Genomic DNA, 18,290 nt, shown 5'->3' on the forward strand with positions numbered 1-18,290 from the left:
AGATTCATTATCTTAGGTTCCAGGTTGCGGGTTTGTAAATTTCATAGCTCCCGGTTAATTAAGCTGCGAACCAGGCTTGCAGGGAGGTCCGTGCACAGCAGGAGCTGCAGCGCCGGGGTCCCCCGCCCCGCCCCGGAACAGTAACTAACATCGGAGTTTGGGCGGGGGGGGGGGGGGGGGGGGGGGGGGGGGGGGGGGGGGGGGGGACCCACAGTCCATTTCCAAGTCTCCCAGCCCGCCGAGGAGTTGATTCTCCGGGAGCAAACCTCTAGGGAAAGCCCGCTATTGGTTAACGGGTTTTCCCCGCCCCCCGGAAACGTTCGCTTCCCGAGCGGATCTTCGATCCCACCTTTCTGCCCCACCCGCTTTATGCCTCTAATTCCCCGGGGCCTCGCCCCTCCCCGCCCTGTGGCGGAAGTCGGGTAACGGCCGCCCCGGACCTCCGCACATGCGCGCGGGATTACTTCCGGGGGCTGCGCGCGGCGAGGCGAGCCCTGGGCGGCGGGGTCGCCTGCGAGGCGCCGGCCGCTGCTGTGGGAGCTTCCGCCGACGACGAGCTGCAGCGAGGCCGGCCCGAGGGAGCCAGCGTGCGGCCGTGGCCCTGCCTCCTCCTCCCGGCGCCTGCGGCCGGGTCATGAGCTCAGGCGCATGATGTGCGCCCGCCCGCCCCGGCTGCCGCCGCCGTCGCCGCCCGCAAGCCCGGAGGAGCCGCCGCGCCGGGCGGACCCCCGGGGCTCCCGCCCAGCCCGGCCCGGGGACCCGGGTGAGTGAGCGCGGCGGTCCGGCCTCTCCCCGCCCTCCCTCCTCCCCTCTCCCCTCTCCCTCTCTTCTCTGTCCTCGCCTCCCTTCCTTACCTCTCTTCCATATCTCTCCCCTCACTGCCTCCTCCCTTCTCTGTCATCCCCCTTTTTCCGCCCGAATCATCCAATTTAATGTTATGCTTTCGAAAACTTAATTCTGAGAAAAGACCCCGAGAAGAGGTCTGTCTCCCCCCATTTTCCTTCTCCCCTCCCCCTCTTCTCTTTCTCTTTCTCCCTCCCCTCCCCCTGCCCTTCCTTCTCCCTCCCCTCCCTCTCCCCGTCTCACTTGACTTTTCTCTGCCACTCTGAGAGGCTGAATGTTCTCCTTGTCCCGGAGTCCTCCTCGATTTCCCTTTCCCATTTGTAATTCTACTCTCTTTCTCCTCCAGTCTTTGTGTTTTTGAGACTACTCCCTGCACGCTTGTTGCACCGGGTGCCAAACCCCATTTTTTCTTTCATCTGCCGCTCTTCTACCTTCTTTCTCCCTCACAAAGCCACCGTTTTTGTGGTTTTCTGGTGTGCGTTTTTTTTTTTTATACTGAATTTGATAAAAGTGCCAGTTAGGAAGGGGTTCTTAACCTTTTTATGTGTCTTGGTTAGTCTGGTGAACCTTACGGACCCTTCTCGGAATAAGTATCTTTTAAAGCAAAAAAAAAAAAAAAAAGAAGAAAGGAAATGAATTATGGTAAAATCTAGTTATCAGTTGTTTTTAAAAGTTCATGAGATCCCAGATTAATGTTTCAGTCAAACCTTTTTCATTTGACTAATAGAAAAAATGGAGATTTAGAAGGATCCAAGATCAGCACGAAGTAAGTAATACAGTTGGGATTGATTGTTACTCGGGTCTTTTTGCTACATTAGGTTTAATAAGGAAAGTGTTTCACTTTATTTCTTCCATAGGAAATAATAGCATTTTTTCCTATTAGTTGTAGTAAGGTAGCTTAAAAATATTAGTAAAAATTATGGTAGGGAAGGGAAAACAGATTCCTGGAGCCTGAGATTATCCTATCTCCAGGCAGCCTTCCTTGGGTCTCGGTCTCTTCCCTTAGGTAATGAATGACCCTCCCTCTCAAAACCTCACTTTTTGTACTTTCTCTAAGGCCCTGAGCTGCCCTAGACAGTTATATATCCCTGTCTCTGTGAATAGTATAGAGAGTAGAGTTATAGGATCTGTAGAGCTAAGGCTAAAAGGATCTCTATGATTCAGTCTCTGTCTTTTACAGATGCTTAAGCAAGGTTGAGACTTGCCTAAGAGATAGGAAAAAATCAGGGTTGGGACTTGATGCAGGATATTGTATTATGAAAATCAGTTGAGATAATAAAAATGTAAAGAGGGCCACAATCGCATCTAATTGAAATTTTATCTTTTCCAACAATCGTTGCATTTTTCTAGTACCCTTTTTTGACCTTGGGTAACTTCCTCATCTGTAAGATGAAGAGTTTGAATTAGATGATTTCTTAAGTATTTTTCAGCTCTAACATTCTATGACTGGGAAATCAAGTTTTAGTATGTTCCCTTCCTGTAGTCAGGACTCTTCTTATCCCCCTAAAGGTGCTATTGCTGCTACTAAGACCCTGAACATTACCCCTTTCTCTAGTAGGTACTCTGCAAAATAGTTATGCGTTCTTCATGCCTTATGTGGAGCCATAGGAGAGACCTGGAATAAAAACATTAAAATATATATGTGTGTGTGTGTGTGTGTGTGTGTGCGCATATATATATGTGTGTGTGTGTGTGTATATAGATAGATATTGTTAAATGGAGAATAAGAAATTGCTGATGTTTGTAATTTTCCATTTTAGGTTAGATTACCATTTAATCAGAATTCATTTAAATTTTTAATTTTCAACAAGCTTCAGTGTGCTAAAATTTTTTGACTATTATAACTCTTTGCTTATAGTTGTTGTAGACATTCTTTTAAAGATGCATAGTAAGAGAATCATAACGATATTTTACAACTATAAAGTTCTAGTAGATGATTCCTCTCATTTTATAGACGTCATTAAAGTAATTTATTCTGTGGTTGTGATAGAACTTGAGCTAAAATAAAATGTAGTATACCTGACTCCCCAACCAGTCTATACCACACTACCTGATCAAGATTTAGTAATCCTTGTATGATATTAGTGATAGGCCATAACATTAATATGAAATTCTTTTGGACTGGATTTACATCCAAAGAAAACTCATTAAATGATTTGAGGCAACAACCTATAATAGAAAATACTAGAAGCATAGTTAACATTAGATGGCTGAATATAGGGAATGAGTCTAGTAAAGTGAAACTTAATAGGGATAAATGTGAAGCGTAAGGATTAAAAAAATAAACTTCACTAAACATGGTATGGTCCAAGAGGCTTTCTTCTTAGATATCAGTCCACCTGAAAGATCTTGGAGTTTTAATTTACTTCAGATTCAATAAAACTTAACAGTGTGTTATACCAAGTTATGAGATACATAGTATCCAAAAACTAGGGAGATGTAAGTCTCTTTGTATTTTTTCTTAGTTAGATATAGTCTTATTGCATTTAGTTGCAAAATGCTTGATCAGACATTGATAAACTGAAGAGCAAAAAGAATAGTGAAGAACGGGCAAAGGGCCCTGCGATCTTGCCAGATGAGGCTCACTTGAAGGAGCAGGCAAAGTGTTCTATGTAGAAAAAAGATTTAGTGGGGCCATGTTAGCTTTAAAATATTCGAAAACATCATATAGATACCTATCAATTCTGCAGGACTACATTTGGTCCTCTATATGCAGAGAGGATTGGTAGGAAGAAAAAGCTTCCCAAAGGATGTCCCAAAATGGAATGAGATCCTTTGGGAGATGATGGATTCTTTTTCAAATGCTGAAAGCAAGTATCTAGTATATTATAGGAAGAAATTCTTTTTTGTTTAGATCTGATGGCCATTGATATTCTAATATTGTGATTGAAAGTTAATTCATAATATCTCATCTATAAAATGGGGATAATAATAGTAACACCAACCCTACAGGGTTATTGTGAGAAATGAAATAGTGCATAAAAAGTTCTTTGTAACCTTAAAATGATATGAAAATATTAGCTGTTCTTAGGGAGAAACTCTAAGCCTGTGATTATATTGATATAGGAAACTCCTGGATTGAGGAAAGTCTCTACTGATTTAGATTGGCAGATTCTTTGCAATTTAGAGTCTCAGAGAAAGAATACAAAGAATTTAAGGGATTGGTCAGGGTCATGTGATTGTTAAATATCCACTGTAACAAGAATGTCAAATAGAAGAGAAAGCCACTAATCTGTACTTGAGGATTCCTGTGGGTCCCATATTAATTTAGTTTTAAAATATCTGTTGTTATATTTTTGCGTATTTTGTTAAATATTTCCCAGTTTTAATCTGGTTTAGGCTGCACTGTTATGGGCTGCATGTAGATTGGAGCCACGTTTAACCTCTGCACCACACCATGCTACTTTTCTTCTGTTATCATTATTATTGTTCTTATTAATAGTTTCCCTGAAAACAGGGAAGTTTATTTTTCAGTTTCTAGAATTTATTTGATTAAATGATTTATAATAATCAACTAAAAAGTGATTTTAAAAGAAATTTCAAAGCATAATAAAATTTTGGAAGCCAGTGTGGTAATTTAAAAGACTATTTCATACCTGGGTGCTAGTTTTCCTTTAAAATAAGAAGATAGCAGAGAAGGCCTTTTAAAAATATATTTAGTTTTTCAGTAGCTTAGAATGTTAATGAAAGTAGAACACATTCTCTTACTTTTTTGTTGTTGTTGTTTGCAGTTATTCAAATTGCAAATCATGTATATGAATGTCTGTAAAGTCTTAATTGATGCCAGTAAGTACAACACTTAAGCACTCTACTGTATCTTATTTTAAGGGGTAAGTGAAAGGAATATTGTAGTCAGAGGATAGGGATTCATATTTCAGCTTTATCACTTTTGCTACCTCTTGACTTTGGGCAAATCTTTTAACCTCCTGTGGCCTGTTTCCTCATTTGTAAAAGAAGCAGGTTGAACTAGATGATCTTTAGTGATCCAGTAACTCTGTGAGATTCACAGAACAAGTAAAAATGCCATTTAAAGATGAGGTAAAATCCTTATTTTTACAGATAAAGAAATGGACATCAGACACTTGCTCAAAGTTAGTGATACAGGCAGAACTAGCCACCTAGGTTTTAGGATTCCTGATTGGTGTTTTTAATAGGCTACTATGCATTTTTTCCTAAACTTATTTCTCACTTCTCCCAAATGAACTCAATATTTCAGTTGACTTGGAATACTCCTTGTCTTTGGACATGTTTTTATCTCTTGTTTTTCTCATGCTATTTTCTCTATGTAGATGATTCAGTCTTGAGCTCAACTCAGAATCCAGCTCAGTTACCATACTCTCTGAATGGTTTCTTGATACCAAACTACCTATGGAAAAACTGAGCTCTTCATCTTTGCTCTTTGTATAAGCACTTAACTTTGTACTAGTCACATGCTACTTTGATATATTTCTGTGTATTGAATATTTCATGTATAATTTTATATTTTTCCGATGGCTTGGCATAAACCTCTACATAGATATGCAATAATTTGATGATTTGTGATATTGTCATTGTAGACACTACTTTACACTCCTCTAGATGAAAATCTATTCTTTCTTCATTCAAATTATTAAACATCTATTGAGTACCTGCAATGAGAAAGCTCATTGTGCCAACAGGTCAGGTTATGGGGATACAGGGACAAAAAAAAAAGTATCAACAAGCTTAATTTTTATTTGGATTTACAACACATGCAAGTAAGTTCAAAGTAATTAGAAGAAGGGTAATTAAATGACTAGGGTAACCCATTATTATCTGGGATGATAAGGGAGGTAGAAATTCTATACAGTGTGCTGGAGACTTTTCTTTAGGTGTTTTTGGAGATAACAGTGCCACATGCATGTTGTATAATTGTAACTCCACATTCTCCCTCTATGATCAGTTTTTTATGTTCTATGCTCTGTTTTCTGGACTTCAGTTTCCTTGATACTTAGTTGTTGGTTTTTTTTTTTTTTTAATACTGTTTTATGTACAGTAATCCTTGAGTGGAATAATCCCTCTATGGTTGTTTTTTTCCAAGGGTCATTTAATATCCTTCAGTGGTTACTAAATAAATTTGGAGAGGGTGCAGCTTTGCTTTATCTCCTTTGTATCAATTTGGAGTAATTGGAGATAGGGGAGAATAAAAGGAGAAATGAACCAGTTTCTTCCATCAGACTTTTGTAGTAGTATTTCTGTTGAAGTTTTCACAGTATTAGAGACTCCCTTAGATAGATCTAAATTAAAGTTACCTTTTGAAACCAGATACTGTGAACATTTATTCTTAACATTTGCTATCTCCATTTGCATGGATATGGTTGAGAATTTAGTACATTTGCATTTGAAATCCTTTGCTACTTATTTGAATATGGGTGGGTGTGTTTCTCTGTAAATTCACTTCATGCATAATTTTCTTAGGACCTGGTACTTGGGGAGAGATTCTGGCTCCTGGATGTGCAAGTGTGGAATTGTAAATTTAAGATTCTTTTGGATTCATTTACTGGACTGACCATTGTAGCAACTTTTCTTGTATGATTGATTTCAGTTGTGCTGTGAATTTTAAGAACTAAATGGGGCATGTGAACATTATATTTGAAACATTTCCTCTTATTCTCATTCAAAATATAAGTGTCTTCTCAATCTTGTTAAACTTGCCATCTCTTTGAATTACAGTTTCCCAAAGGGGATTCCAAGACATTGAAGTGTTTGGATTGAAAAGCTCTTTCTTGAAATAGCCATATTTTGATATTGATAATATAGATTGTGGATAATAAGTTGGCATAAAATTGGGGGCTGATTGTAGTTGGCATAATAAATTAATATTGGACTTTCCTTTTGAATATTTAGATTCTGTAATTGGAGAGAAAAATAGTGGTTTTTGTGTTCAGTGAATAATTGCTAAGCTTTTAAAGAACAAACTAAATATTTCATGATTACAAATTAACAGAAAGAATGTTTAAAGAACATAATTGCTACATCTGCACTTTAGTTGATTATCTAAAAGTTATATCCTTGTAAGCTCTAGTTTCCTTCATAACTTGCCTCAGATACCAACTTCTGAGTCCTTTCTTGATTTTCTCAGTTCCTTAGTACCTTTCCCAAACTTGTAATTTTGCCTTATAATTTTGTTGTTATTTATAAAATGTGAGTATTGCCTCTTTCCTAATAGAGTGCTAACTCCTTGGAGATAACAAGATAGTTTCAAGATGATTTCATTGTTGTCTTTCTGTTGCTGTGTGCCTAATACAGTGCTGCACTTAGAATATGTTTGTAAATACTTGATGGCTTGATCCATAGTTAACTCCTTCCTGAGGCAGTAAAAAGGCCCAGCAATTTTTTTTTTTCTTAAGAGGTAGTCAGTGGACAAGTAAATGGTGAGGACCATACTTTAATCCAAGCTTTCATTTAGCTCACATTCCAGTTTTTAAAATAGAGCCTGTCATAACAAGTGCTTTTAAAATACTTGTCTAATGGAATTTAGTGCATACTTTGTGTAACACATTGCAGGTGTTACATACCAAAATCCAGGATAGCCAATTTGGTATATGTAATAGTAATACTAAACTATTACTTATATCTTGGGTTTTTATAGTACCTTTGTTTCAGAAGAATCTGGAGCACTTTTACCTATTACCTAATTTGTTTTAGTAATATTTTTCAGTGTTAATATCCTTGTTCGCTGCCAAGAGATGTGGGTGAGCCTAAATTAACTTGGGCTGAAGTCACAGTTAAAAGTAGATATCCAATTCTAGACTGGGTTCCTGACTTGCAGCCTCATTGTTTGGCTACAGGTCCTGTTTTAACAAGCCAAACTAGGTATCAGAGTTACATAACATTATATTTATATTTCATTAGAATGAAAAATTATTGCTAAAGCATCCTAAAAGATTTTTATTTACATAATTTTGGGGAAATAACTAGAATATAATATATGCTACTCTCATATATGCTGTAGAGGCACTTATCTTTGCTCAGTTTGTACTTTGCTCTAGTAGAGGTAACTCTTACTCGGTGTTAAAAAAAAAAAGTTTTAATTCCAAGATAATTCCCTAACTTTTGAAAGAGATGTCAGATTATTGTAAGACATATGGAATTAATACTTAATATTGCTTTTCCACTGTTGTTTCTGTAGAAGGGAGAACAATGTATATAATGGGAAATTTTTTGATTAAGTGGAATGCACATAGGAAAATTACCTGTATTTATTCATTGTCTTGAGGAAACTGTCTCTACCATTGCAAATATGCAGACTATTTTTATCTTTTTTTTTTTTTTTTATGGTCTTTAAGATTTGTCTGGGTCACTAAGAGAGAACTAAGGAATTTACCAAAGGCAATTTACCTGTCTGTTGGATGTTTCAAACTGTATGTCTTGTAGAATCTTAAACTTAACATGTCTAAAACTGAACACTGAACTTACTCTCTTTCCCCTCTCCAAAACTCTCCTTCCTTCCAAACTTCCCTAAGGGCAGCTAGGTGGATAGAGTGGATAGAGTAACCAGTCCTGAAGTCGCGAGGACCTGAGTTCAAAAATTTGGCCTCAGACACTTACTAGCTGTTTGACTCTGGGCATTTCAGAAAAATCTATACAAAGACACTCCCAAGTTTTCCCTTAACTTTAGAATTGACTATATGACACTGGCACATGACTGCCCAGCATGGTATGCCCTCATTGGGGAAGGTGCTGTGCTCTATGAGCAAAAACAGAATTGAAATAGCTCAGAAAAAAAGCACAAAATGTGCAAAGTTAGATCCTTCAACCCCGATGTTCATAAGGGACTATATATATATGCCCGACCTCTGGGCAGAGCATTCTGAGCTCGTATTGGTCTAATTGGCTGCAGACACACTGTAACTCAACACTAACACAGTGAGGTCATATTGATCCTCTTCAAAAACAAAGGATGACAACAACCATTACTATCCAGGATGCTATCCTCATCTTCCCAGTTGTCTAAGCCTGCTGCCTCCCTGTCCTTGATTCTTAAGTCTTTTCGACTTTTCTTATTCAGTTTTGTTCTTTTTTCCTCCTGGCATTGCCACTACTCTCTTGCAGGCCCTTATTACCTCATGCCTGAACTATTGCATTGGTCTGCCTTAAGTCTCTACACCAGTCTAGCCTCCACTCATCTGTTAATCTTCATAAAACACAGTCTGGCTACTTCTTTCCTTCCTCCTCATTAAACATCAGCAGTTCCCTTTCATTTCCAGCCTCAAATAATAATCCCCTCTGTTGGTCAAAATCCTTCATAACCTGATCTTTGTGCAGATGTCTTAAACTTTACTGCCTTCAATGTTTCCTATATTTTAGTGTCTCTGTCTTCTTTGCTGTTGTTCTCACAGCATAGCCAATGAAAATGCAGCATCTGGACTTGGACTTTCTCCCATGGCTGAAATTCTCCCTCCTCATCTTTGTCTCCTGGCTTTCTTCAAGTCCCAGTTAAAACCCACTTTTAACAAGAAACCATTCTTGTCCTCTTTAATGCTAGTGCCTTCCTTCTGTTGCTTATCTCCACTTTGTCCTATATATATATATATCTTGTTTATACATCTTACATATTCTTCTGTTACTTCCCCATTAATTGAGCTTCTTGAAAGTAGGGTTAAACAATATCTTATTTTGGCATGGCAGTGACTAGGTTTTTTAAGGCTCTGCTAGCTTATGTTAAGATCTGCCAAATTCTTCTAAGTGCTGGGAATGTTTCAGGTGGGCTAAGATTAGTGTCTTCTTAGAATCAATCCAGCTTAATTTGAAGAGGCTCAACTATCACCAGAACTTTGTTCATGAGGTAAATACAGTTGTTTAGGTCACCAGCAGTTCATAAAGTGGTTAAAATATACTTCTGGTTGTGAGGGGATGGAGATGCAATGATTATATCATAGTCTTTTAATGAATTAAAAAAGGATGCCATTTACTCTACTTTTCCAAGAGTGAAAAATGTTTATAGACTAACATTTGTGAATGGGTAGGAAAAGTAGCTTTTTTTTCAATGCATTGAAAATGTATTAAGTATCTATTCTGTATGCTAGGCTAGGGATATACAAAGAAGTACAAAATACTCTTTAAAAGTTCTTGTTCTCCAAGGCCTTTGTAAGATACAGGAGTTTAACCCTCTGATATACTCAGTACTGCATCAGGGTTACAAACAAATGCAATAGCCTGATTATATTCTGATGATCAGACTATATCTGGAGTATTAAAGTTCACTTGTTGGTTCTACAGAATGAGGAGGACATTGACATACTTGAGTATGTCTATAAGAAGTATAAAGAATATGTTGGACCCTAACTCGGCGTGCTAGGCTAGTTTATGAAAATTGCAAAATGAAACATTTTCTAAAATCACTAACATGAATATGTTTAGACTTGCTTGGCCCACATAAGGAATCCCTGCCTTGTAAACTATTCCTTAGGTATAGGACTTAGGTAACCAAGTTGAACATAACTTAGGTAACCAAGTTGCACATAAGTATGTTTGGACTTGCTGAACCCATAGAAGGAATAGAATACTTCTTGTAAACTGTTCCTTGAACCCAGGTAATCAAGTTGCTCTTTTGATTAGCTCTGCTTTTAATAGACTCTGTGGCTAAGCTGTCTGAAAAAGGTTGTTTTTAGCAGCCTTACTATTCCTAAGATGGCTTAGAGCCAGTGTTTTTGTATAAAAGTTTTCTTCCTCCTGATCCTAATTGCCAATTACTTATGCTGCTTGTCCTGCCTGCTTTGCTGAAGTAAAGCTTTGACTTAAAGAGAATCCTGAGCCTAGTGTTCTCACACCTACTCTGAAACAACTGCTCTCTAGTAGCATTTTTCTTGAGCTGAAAACCCAGTTATGAGATACCCCTTGTGGATCCTAGAACTCTTTCAGTCAAAAGAAGTAGAGGTAGGTGCTTCATGGGGTCATTATTTCAGTTAAAGGGTACTTAGAGGTAATTTACTCTCTCATTTTACATTCGAGGAAACCAAGGGGGAAAAAGGTAGCAGGAGCTTGAATTCCACTCCAACTCCAAATCCACAGTGCTTTCTGTTGTTCTACACTACTTTTCTTACAGATTGACATAAACCAATGTCTCATTCTTATCGAACAAGCCCTTTTAAAAATTCTTTTAACCACCACTAAGCCTCTGCTATCTATAGAAACTCAGTAGAAATTTAGTCAAGAAAGTCAAACAGTGAAAGTAAATTTGCCTCAATGTTAGTTGTCCTTGAATATCAGATGACTTTTTAAAGAAGATAATTTTTAAAGTATAGGAATTAATGTTGGATCTGTGATTTCATTGATATTGGGAACTCCTGGATAAGGAAATGCCCGCTCCCATTGTAGTTTGTTACCTTCGCTTCAGCAGTCCTAAAAGAATTGCTTTGCATATGGAGAAGTTAAGTCAATTGCACAGAATCAAACAGTATGGATCAGAGTCAGTACTTGAATTGTAAAAGCAGCAGTGTAATTCGGGATAAATCACTTCAGTGAATCAGAAGTTTTTAGAGCTCCTCCAAATAAGTATAAGATATGCTTGATATGTTGATACATTTTCCAAGGAGATGTGCTGACTTTTTAAAAATAAAATTCTGAAAATACAGAAGTAATGATTAGGTAACTAACATATGTTTCCTATATGATATCTCTAAATGTAGTCTGCAGTTCAGTAAAGCAAGTAGGTCTTCATGAAGATGTATTTTTCTTTTCTTCTGGGGAACATTTTTTTTGGGGGGGGGGAGTTGGTGGTATTGCAGATAGCAGGGGAGGATGGCTAACATTGAATCATTTCTGAATCTTGTAATAAACTAATAATCACATTTACCTGGATGGAATTTTTTAGAAGTTATTGTGAGCTTACAACATGCTAAGTATTGAAATAGAAAATTTGAGTCATTTCATTTTCTCAAGCACTTCATGTGCTAGTCTGGCAAGACAACACATAAAGAAAGCATGGCTTAACCTCAGTATAGATGGAAAGACCAGCTAGTACTTAAGTTTTAGCACCACAGTTGGCAGGACCTAAAGGATCTTGGCTAACGATGGCTTTGTGAGTAATAGAGAATGAGGCTCTGGGATATTGTTGGTAGTGGAGATTGTAGGGATGGATACCAGTGCTGTACGGGAACTGAGCAATGAGGGTTAAGCTACAGCAAAAGTCAGTCCATGGCTCCTCACAGTGTGGCCTGGTAATGTTGATACCTTAGAATTCTAAAATATCTGATATTTTTCTCTAAATTTTTGTATTCACTTGTGTCCTTAAGCATCATTAATCTAAGAGATGGTTACTATAGAAAAGTTAGAGCTGTCACTTACCTTAAAATTCTTTACCTTACTCTTACTCTTAAAATTCTTACCTTAAAATTCAAGCTCAGTGCCCTAATTTTACAGATGAGGAATTTGAGGCATAGAGAAGGTAAATCAGTCAATCTATTAAACCTATTAAAGTCAACCTGTTAAAGGACCTGTTCTGTGCCAGTTGCTATACAGATTCTCTCGGGAAAGACAAAAACATAAACCCAACAGCTCCTGCCTTTAAGAAGCTTACATTTTTTTCAGTTAGATGATAAGTATTAATGTATTAAAGGGGTTTGTGTGTATGCACATACATATCTATTCATATTGTAATATGTATTTCATATATGTAAAGTATATATTCCCATATGAATATATGATTATTCACATATATGTGTGTATGTAATCTTTAATATACATATACATGTCATCTAATGATACAAAATGTAACCTTCTTGAGGGCAGGGACTGATTGTTGGATTTATATCTTTGTTTTTTACATTTTGTTGTTTTCCATCCAGATTTTTATACTTAATAACATTGATTCTCAAATCCCATTTTTTCATGATTCAGTAGATCATGAGATTTTGAATATTGGGAATGCAGTACTTAAAGATTTGGTTTGGTAAATTCATTTGGATGACATTGGTATACTTTTTTGAGAGGAAATTAGTAGATTTTCATTCTGTATAAGCATTGGACATGATTGATAGTGGGATATATTTAAGAAAAACTTATTCACAAAATGTGAAACAAGAAAAATGGCAGATTTGGAGAACAGAGAGAAATATATAAGAATAATTGGACTGCTAGAAAGTTCTAACCAAAAAGAGAACTATGACACAGTAATGCAGGAAATAATCCAAGAAAAATGTCCTAGAATGATAGAACATGAGGGGAAAGTAGAAATAGAAAAAAATCCATCAATCATCACCTCAAAGAGATCCTATGTGGAAAACACAGGAATATTGTTGCCAAATTTCGAAACTGCCAGGTCAAAGAAACAATTTTGTAAGAGGGGGGAAAATTCAAATATGCTGGAGGTACAATTATAATTGTACAAGATTTATCAGCAGCTTAATAAAAGACCGTGGGTTATGGAATCATATATACCAACAACCAAAAGAACTAGGCTTGCAGCCAAAAGTATCATATCCAGCAAAATGATCTATAATCCTAAATGAGAAAAATTGGACATTCAACAAACTTGCAGATTTTCAGGACTTCCTATTAACCAAATCCGAATTTAAAAGAAAATGTAACATATAAGAACTGATATGAAAACTCAATTTTAAGAAACTTAACATGGACAGATGGTTTAAATGACAAATTATTTGGGGGGGGTGTATAAGATACATATCAACAGTGGGATAGCTTAAAGTAAAAATAACAATCATGTTAAACAAATGAGGTGCTGAGAAAAAAATAAACACAGAGGTATTAGAGGAGAGAAGAGGGCTCATAGTTCTGAAAACCTACTCACATTGGGAATGGGTTTAATAGGTAACACTTACATATATGTACCACAAAGAATATAACACTCTCCGAAATCTATAAAGAAATGAGGGAAAAGAATGGTTGGATGAGGAAGCAAAGGATTAGGGAAGAAGCCGAGGGAGGGATTCTTGGGGGGAGGGGGAGGTTAAAAGCAAGCCAAGTTATGCAGCAGAATTTAAAGAGGCAGCAAGGACAAGAAAGACATGTATGTATTTTTAGAGGTGTGTGTGTGTCTATATATGTATATCTAAGTATATTTTTTCTTAAATGTAGCTTGCTTGGGAGTGGTGGATGGGATGAAAGAGGAGAAAAAAGAATAAAGTAAATAATGTGAGCAGTAGAGAACCAAAGAACAATTTACAAAGAAGTAAAGAAAAAATAGTCATTCATAAATATAATTCTGATACATATGTGTTTTTTATACACACACACATACATACTTTCTTGAGCTGGTAATTTGTTTTTATATATTTTGAATCCTCCCTGATATTCTGCTGGGCACATAACAATATTTTCTTTGGTTTTGCTTTGCTTTTTTTTTTTTTTTTTTTTTTTTTTTTTTTTTTTTTTTTTTTTTTTTTTTTTTTTTAATTTCTTGTTTCCCCCCACCTTTTTTTTTTTTTTTTACTGTTTTTTCAAATAAAAGAAAAAAAAAGAAAAACTTATAATTTTTCATTAACATATGATATAATTAGGCAAAGACTGATAAGATAGGATTAATTAATTAAGTACCTTTTCCTCTGTTATTTACAATTTTTCTCAATATTAAAAGAATGAAGAAATAAATATATCACAGAATCATAAACATCTTATATTCTGATTTAGGACATTTTCACTGACTGGCATATAGTAGATGTTTAATAGCTGATTAACTATCTAATAGCATCTAACATGCTGCATTTTAAAGCATTTACTTGTGTTAACTCATTTGGTCCTCATGGCAGCCTTTGGAGTTATGAGCATTAGCCCCATTTTGGAGATGAAGACACTGAGGTAGAGAGAAGTTAAATGACTTGCTCAGAATCTAACAACTGGTGACCGTCTGAGTCAGTATTTGATAGTGACACCAACGCTCCGCTCCTCTAGTCAGGAAGGAATGCATAGTCCCATTCCTACCTGATCGAGAAGCCCCTCTGTAACAGTCATTGATCATTTGGATCTTTAGTGGAGGAGAACCTGCCTGTGCCCCATTTCACTCTTGTGAAAGCTCAGATCTTTTTTCCATTCTATCAGGCCCAAGACTGTGTACAATTTCCACCCACTGCTTCTAGTGATCCTTTCTGAGATTGAGCAAAAGAAAACTCATTCTTATTCTTCTTGATAGCTCTTAACTGTACAGTTCTGTGATGTGTGCTTAAAATGCTGAGTAGGTTAATTATGCTTACCACCAGGGCAAAAAAAAGGCCAAACTTCTGTGCTACAGTAAAACATGTGTTAGATTTCCAGTCAGAGATTTACTTTGAAATCCTGGATCTGTTACTATTTGTGTGTTCTTAGGCACTTATATCTTTAGTTTTCCCACCTATAAAACAAAAGAATTTAAATTAAATTACTTTTAAGGTCTTCTAAGTTCCACATATGTAATCCTAAAAAAAAAATTATTTTTTTTTGTCAATAGATTTTTGTGCTTAGCTTTGTTTTTGGTTATCTTTTCTTAGTAAATTTATTTATTTTTAATATACATTGCTTTATGATCATGTTGAGAAAGGAATATACATCTTTCGAGGCATCTCTACAATCACTTTGTTCATTTTTTTATAGAACAATGATATTCCATTGATAGAACAATATTCCATTAGATTATTTTAATAATTGGATTTTTCCTTTTTTTCAGATCATATCATATATGACAATATGCACCTTATTCTGAAGAAAAGGCACAATGTCCAAGGAACATTAAAAAAAAGTCTGTGAGGTAAGTTAAATCAGTTTATGGATATGAACTCTAATTTTTCTTTTATCTTTTGGAAGATTAGAGAGTTATTTTAAGTAGGCTTGATTGTTACTTTAAAAGTGTGGTGGGCCATGGCTGAAGTCCCTGAGGCTGGGGAAACTTGAGGCTGGCATGTCAATTGAGTTAGGAAGTTCAGACTTATAAAAGAGTTAAAGCTGATTGTATCAGCACAAACTGACACCAGTAAAGTAAGCCCTGGGAATTGGAGGGTCTCGGTCATCAGGCTGCCTAAGGAGAGGAGTGCCAGAACAGATTAGAAAATGGAGCAAGTTAAAGCTTCTATGCTGACCAGTATTGGTATTGGGCCCCTGAAAGGCCTACATTAGATAGACCCAGTTTTAGGGAAATAAGTGCAGAAACTAGACCATATCATATGGTCAATATAATGGTATAATAATTTCAGAGGGAAATCTTTGTATAGCTGAATCAGCTTGGTTTGGTTTGTCTTGTCCCTTTAAGAAATTAGTTCTTAAGGCAGCCAACTGTCAGAGTAAACATTTGTGGCATATTATAGTACAATGTGCTGTCATTTATGTGACTTAATATAATATGTTTTTGTGATTCTTGAAAAATTTTGGTTCATTCTCTTCCTCTGTGTCCTTATCTTAGAGGGAGTTGCTAGGATCAGATTAGTAGTGGTTAAATTTGGGATAGGGAACATATAGATTTGTCAGTGATTCTTGTTTTCAAATGGGAGATGCATTTTTTTTTTAAATTATAGCTTTTTATTGACAGAACATATGCATGGCTAATTTTTACAACATTGTCCCTTGTACTCACTGCTGTTCCAACTTTTCCCTTCCCTCCCTCCACCCCCTCCCCTAGATGGCAGGCACTCTCATACATGTTAAACATGTTATAGTATATCCTAGATACAATATATGTGTGCAGATCTGTACAGTTCTTTTATTGCACGAGAAAAATTAGATTCAGAAGGTAAAAATAACCTGGGGAGAAAAACAAAAATGCAAATACTCCACATTCATTTCCCAATGTTCCTTCTCTGGGTGTATTGATCAATTGGAACTGAGTTAGATCTTCCCTTTGTTGAAGATATCCACTTCCATCAGAATACATCCTCTTATAGTATGGTTGTTGAAGTATATAATGATCTCCTGGTTCTGCTCATTTCACTCAGCATCAGTTCCTGTAAGTCTCTCCAAGCCTCTCTGTATTCATCCTGCTGGTCATTTCTTACAGAACAATAATATTCATAACATTCATATACCACAATTTACCCAATCATTCTCCAATTGATGGGCATCCACTCATTTTCCAGTTTCTAGCCACTACAAAAAGGGCTGCCACAAACATTTCTGCACATGTGGGTCCTTTTTCCTTCTTTAATATCTCTTTGGGATATAAGCCCAGTAGTAACACTGCTGGATCAAAGGGTATGCACAGTTTGATAACTTTTTGGGCATAATTACAGATTGCTCTCCAGAATGGTTGGATTCGGTCACAACTCCACTAACAATGCATCAGTGTCCCAGTTTTTCCTGCAGCCCCTCCAACATTCATCATTATCTTTTCCTGTCATTCTAGGCAATCTGACAGATGTGTAGTGGTATCTCAGAGTTGTCTTAATTTGCATTTCTCTGATCAGTAGTGATTTAGAACACCTTTTCATATGAGTAGAAATAGTTGCAATTTCATCATCTGAAAATTGTTTATTCATATCCTTTGATTATTTGTCAATTGGAGAATGGCTTGATTTCTTATAAATTGGAGTCAATTCTCTATATATTTTGGAAATGAGGCCTTTATCAGAACCTTTTAACTGTAAAAATGTTTTGGGAGATGCATTTTGAAACTTTTTTTGAGGGGCTGAGGCAGTTGTGGTTAAATGACTTGTCTAGGGTCATATAGTTAGGACATAGTAAGTGTCTGAGTTCAGATTTGAATTCAGAGCCGATTTTATCCACTGTACCATCTAGCTGCTCCTGCAATATAGTTCTTAAATATTTTGTAAAATCATTATCCTCCACATTTACATAGAAAAAGAGGGTTTTTTTGTTTGTTTTCCGTTTTTAAACTGGAGAGGTTAAAGAGCAAAGAAGAGAGAGCTAGAGATCTTTTTGTTCCTAGTCTAGTGGGCCTTCTTTATTCCTGTGCTTTTAGATTTTGTAAGCTTTCTTTGGCTTTAGTAGGCAGGAACTAAAATCCTTTAATGTGATGGAGATTTGTATTTGAATTTAATTCCTATACAGAGTTTTCAAAATTGAGCATAAATGAAAAGAGACTATTTGTTTCAGATATTCTTAGCTGATTATCAGTATTCTTAGGTCTCCATTTTCCATTGATGACTGCTTGTTTTTGATATATGGAACATCATATGGTGGCTAGGTCACCCTCCTCCTGATTTTTCAGCTTTCTTTTGTGTATAGTCTTCCCCCATCAGACTGTGAGCTTCTTGAAGGCAGAGAGACTGTCTTTTACCTTTTTTTTGTATCCCCAGTGCTTAGTGGCACTATACCTGGCACATTGAATTAGCTTTATCTTGTGTGCTTGGAGCTGTAGCTTATCCTAAATAGTGTTACCTATTTTATAGACCTCAGAGGCCATCTAGTCAAATTTTTCCTTTAGAGTGTCCTGATTAGCAGACAAAGAGCTTCTTCATGATGACATCGAGTGAGGGGAGAATGTAGGACCTCATGAAACATTCTATTCCACTTTTGGAGAGCCCTAGTTGTAAACATTTTTCTTTAGA

At 36.7% G+C, this 18,290-nt stretch overlaps 1 protein-coding gene across 2 annotated transcripts in view; it reads left to right on the forward strand.

Annotated features, from left to right (window-relative positions):
- Positions 1–435: 435 nt before the first annotated feature.
- ZDHHC7 (zinc finger DHHC-type palmitoyltransferase 7) overlaps positions 436–18,290 on the forward strand; it is a 46,740-nt gene continuing 28,885 nt past the window's right edge. For both annotated transcript variants that reach the window (XM_012540353.3, XM_012540352.3), the window contains exons 1-2: positions 436–763; positions 15,461–15,541. The gene's annotated coding sequence lies outside the window, so the exon portion shown is untranslated. The remainder of the gene's footprint in view (positions 764–15,460; positions 15,542–18,290) is intronic.

Source organism: Sarcophilus harrisii, chromosome 2 (genome assembly GCF_902635505.1).
Source record: "Sarcophilus harrisii chromosome 2, mSarHar1.11, whole genome shotgun sequence".
NCBI lineage: Eukaryota > Metazoa > Chordata > Mammalia > Dasyuromorphia > Dasyuridae > Sarcophilus > Sarcophilus harrisii.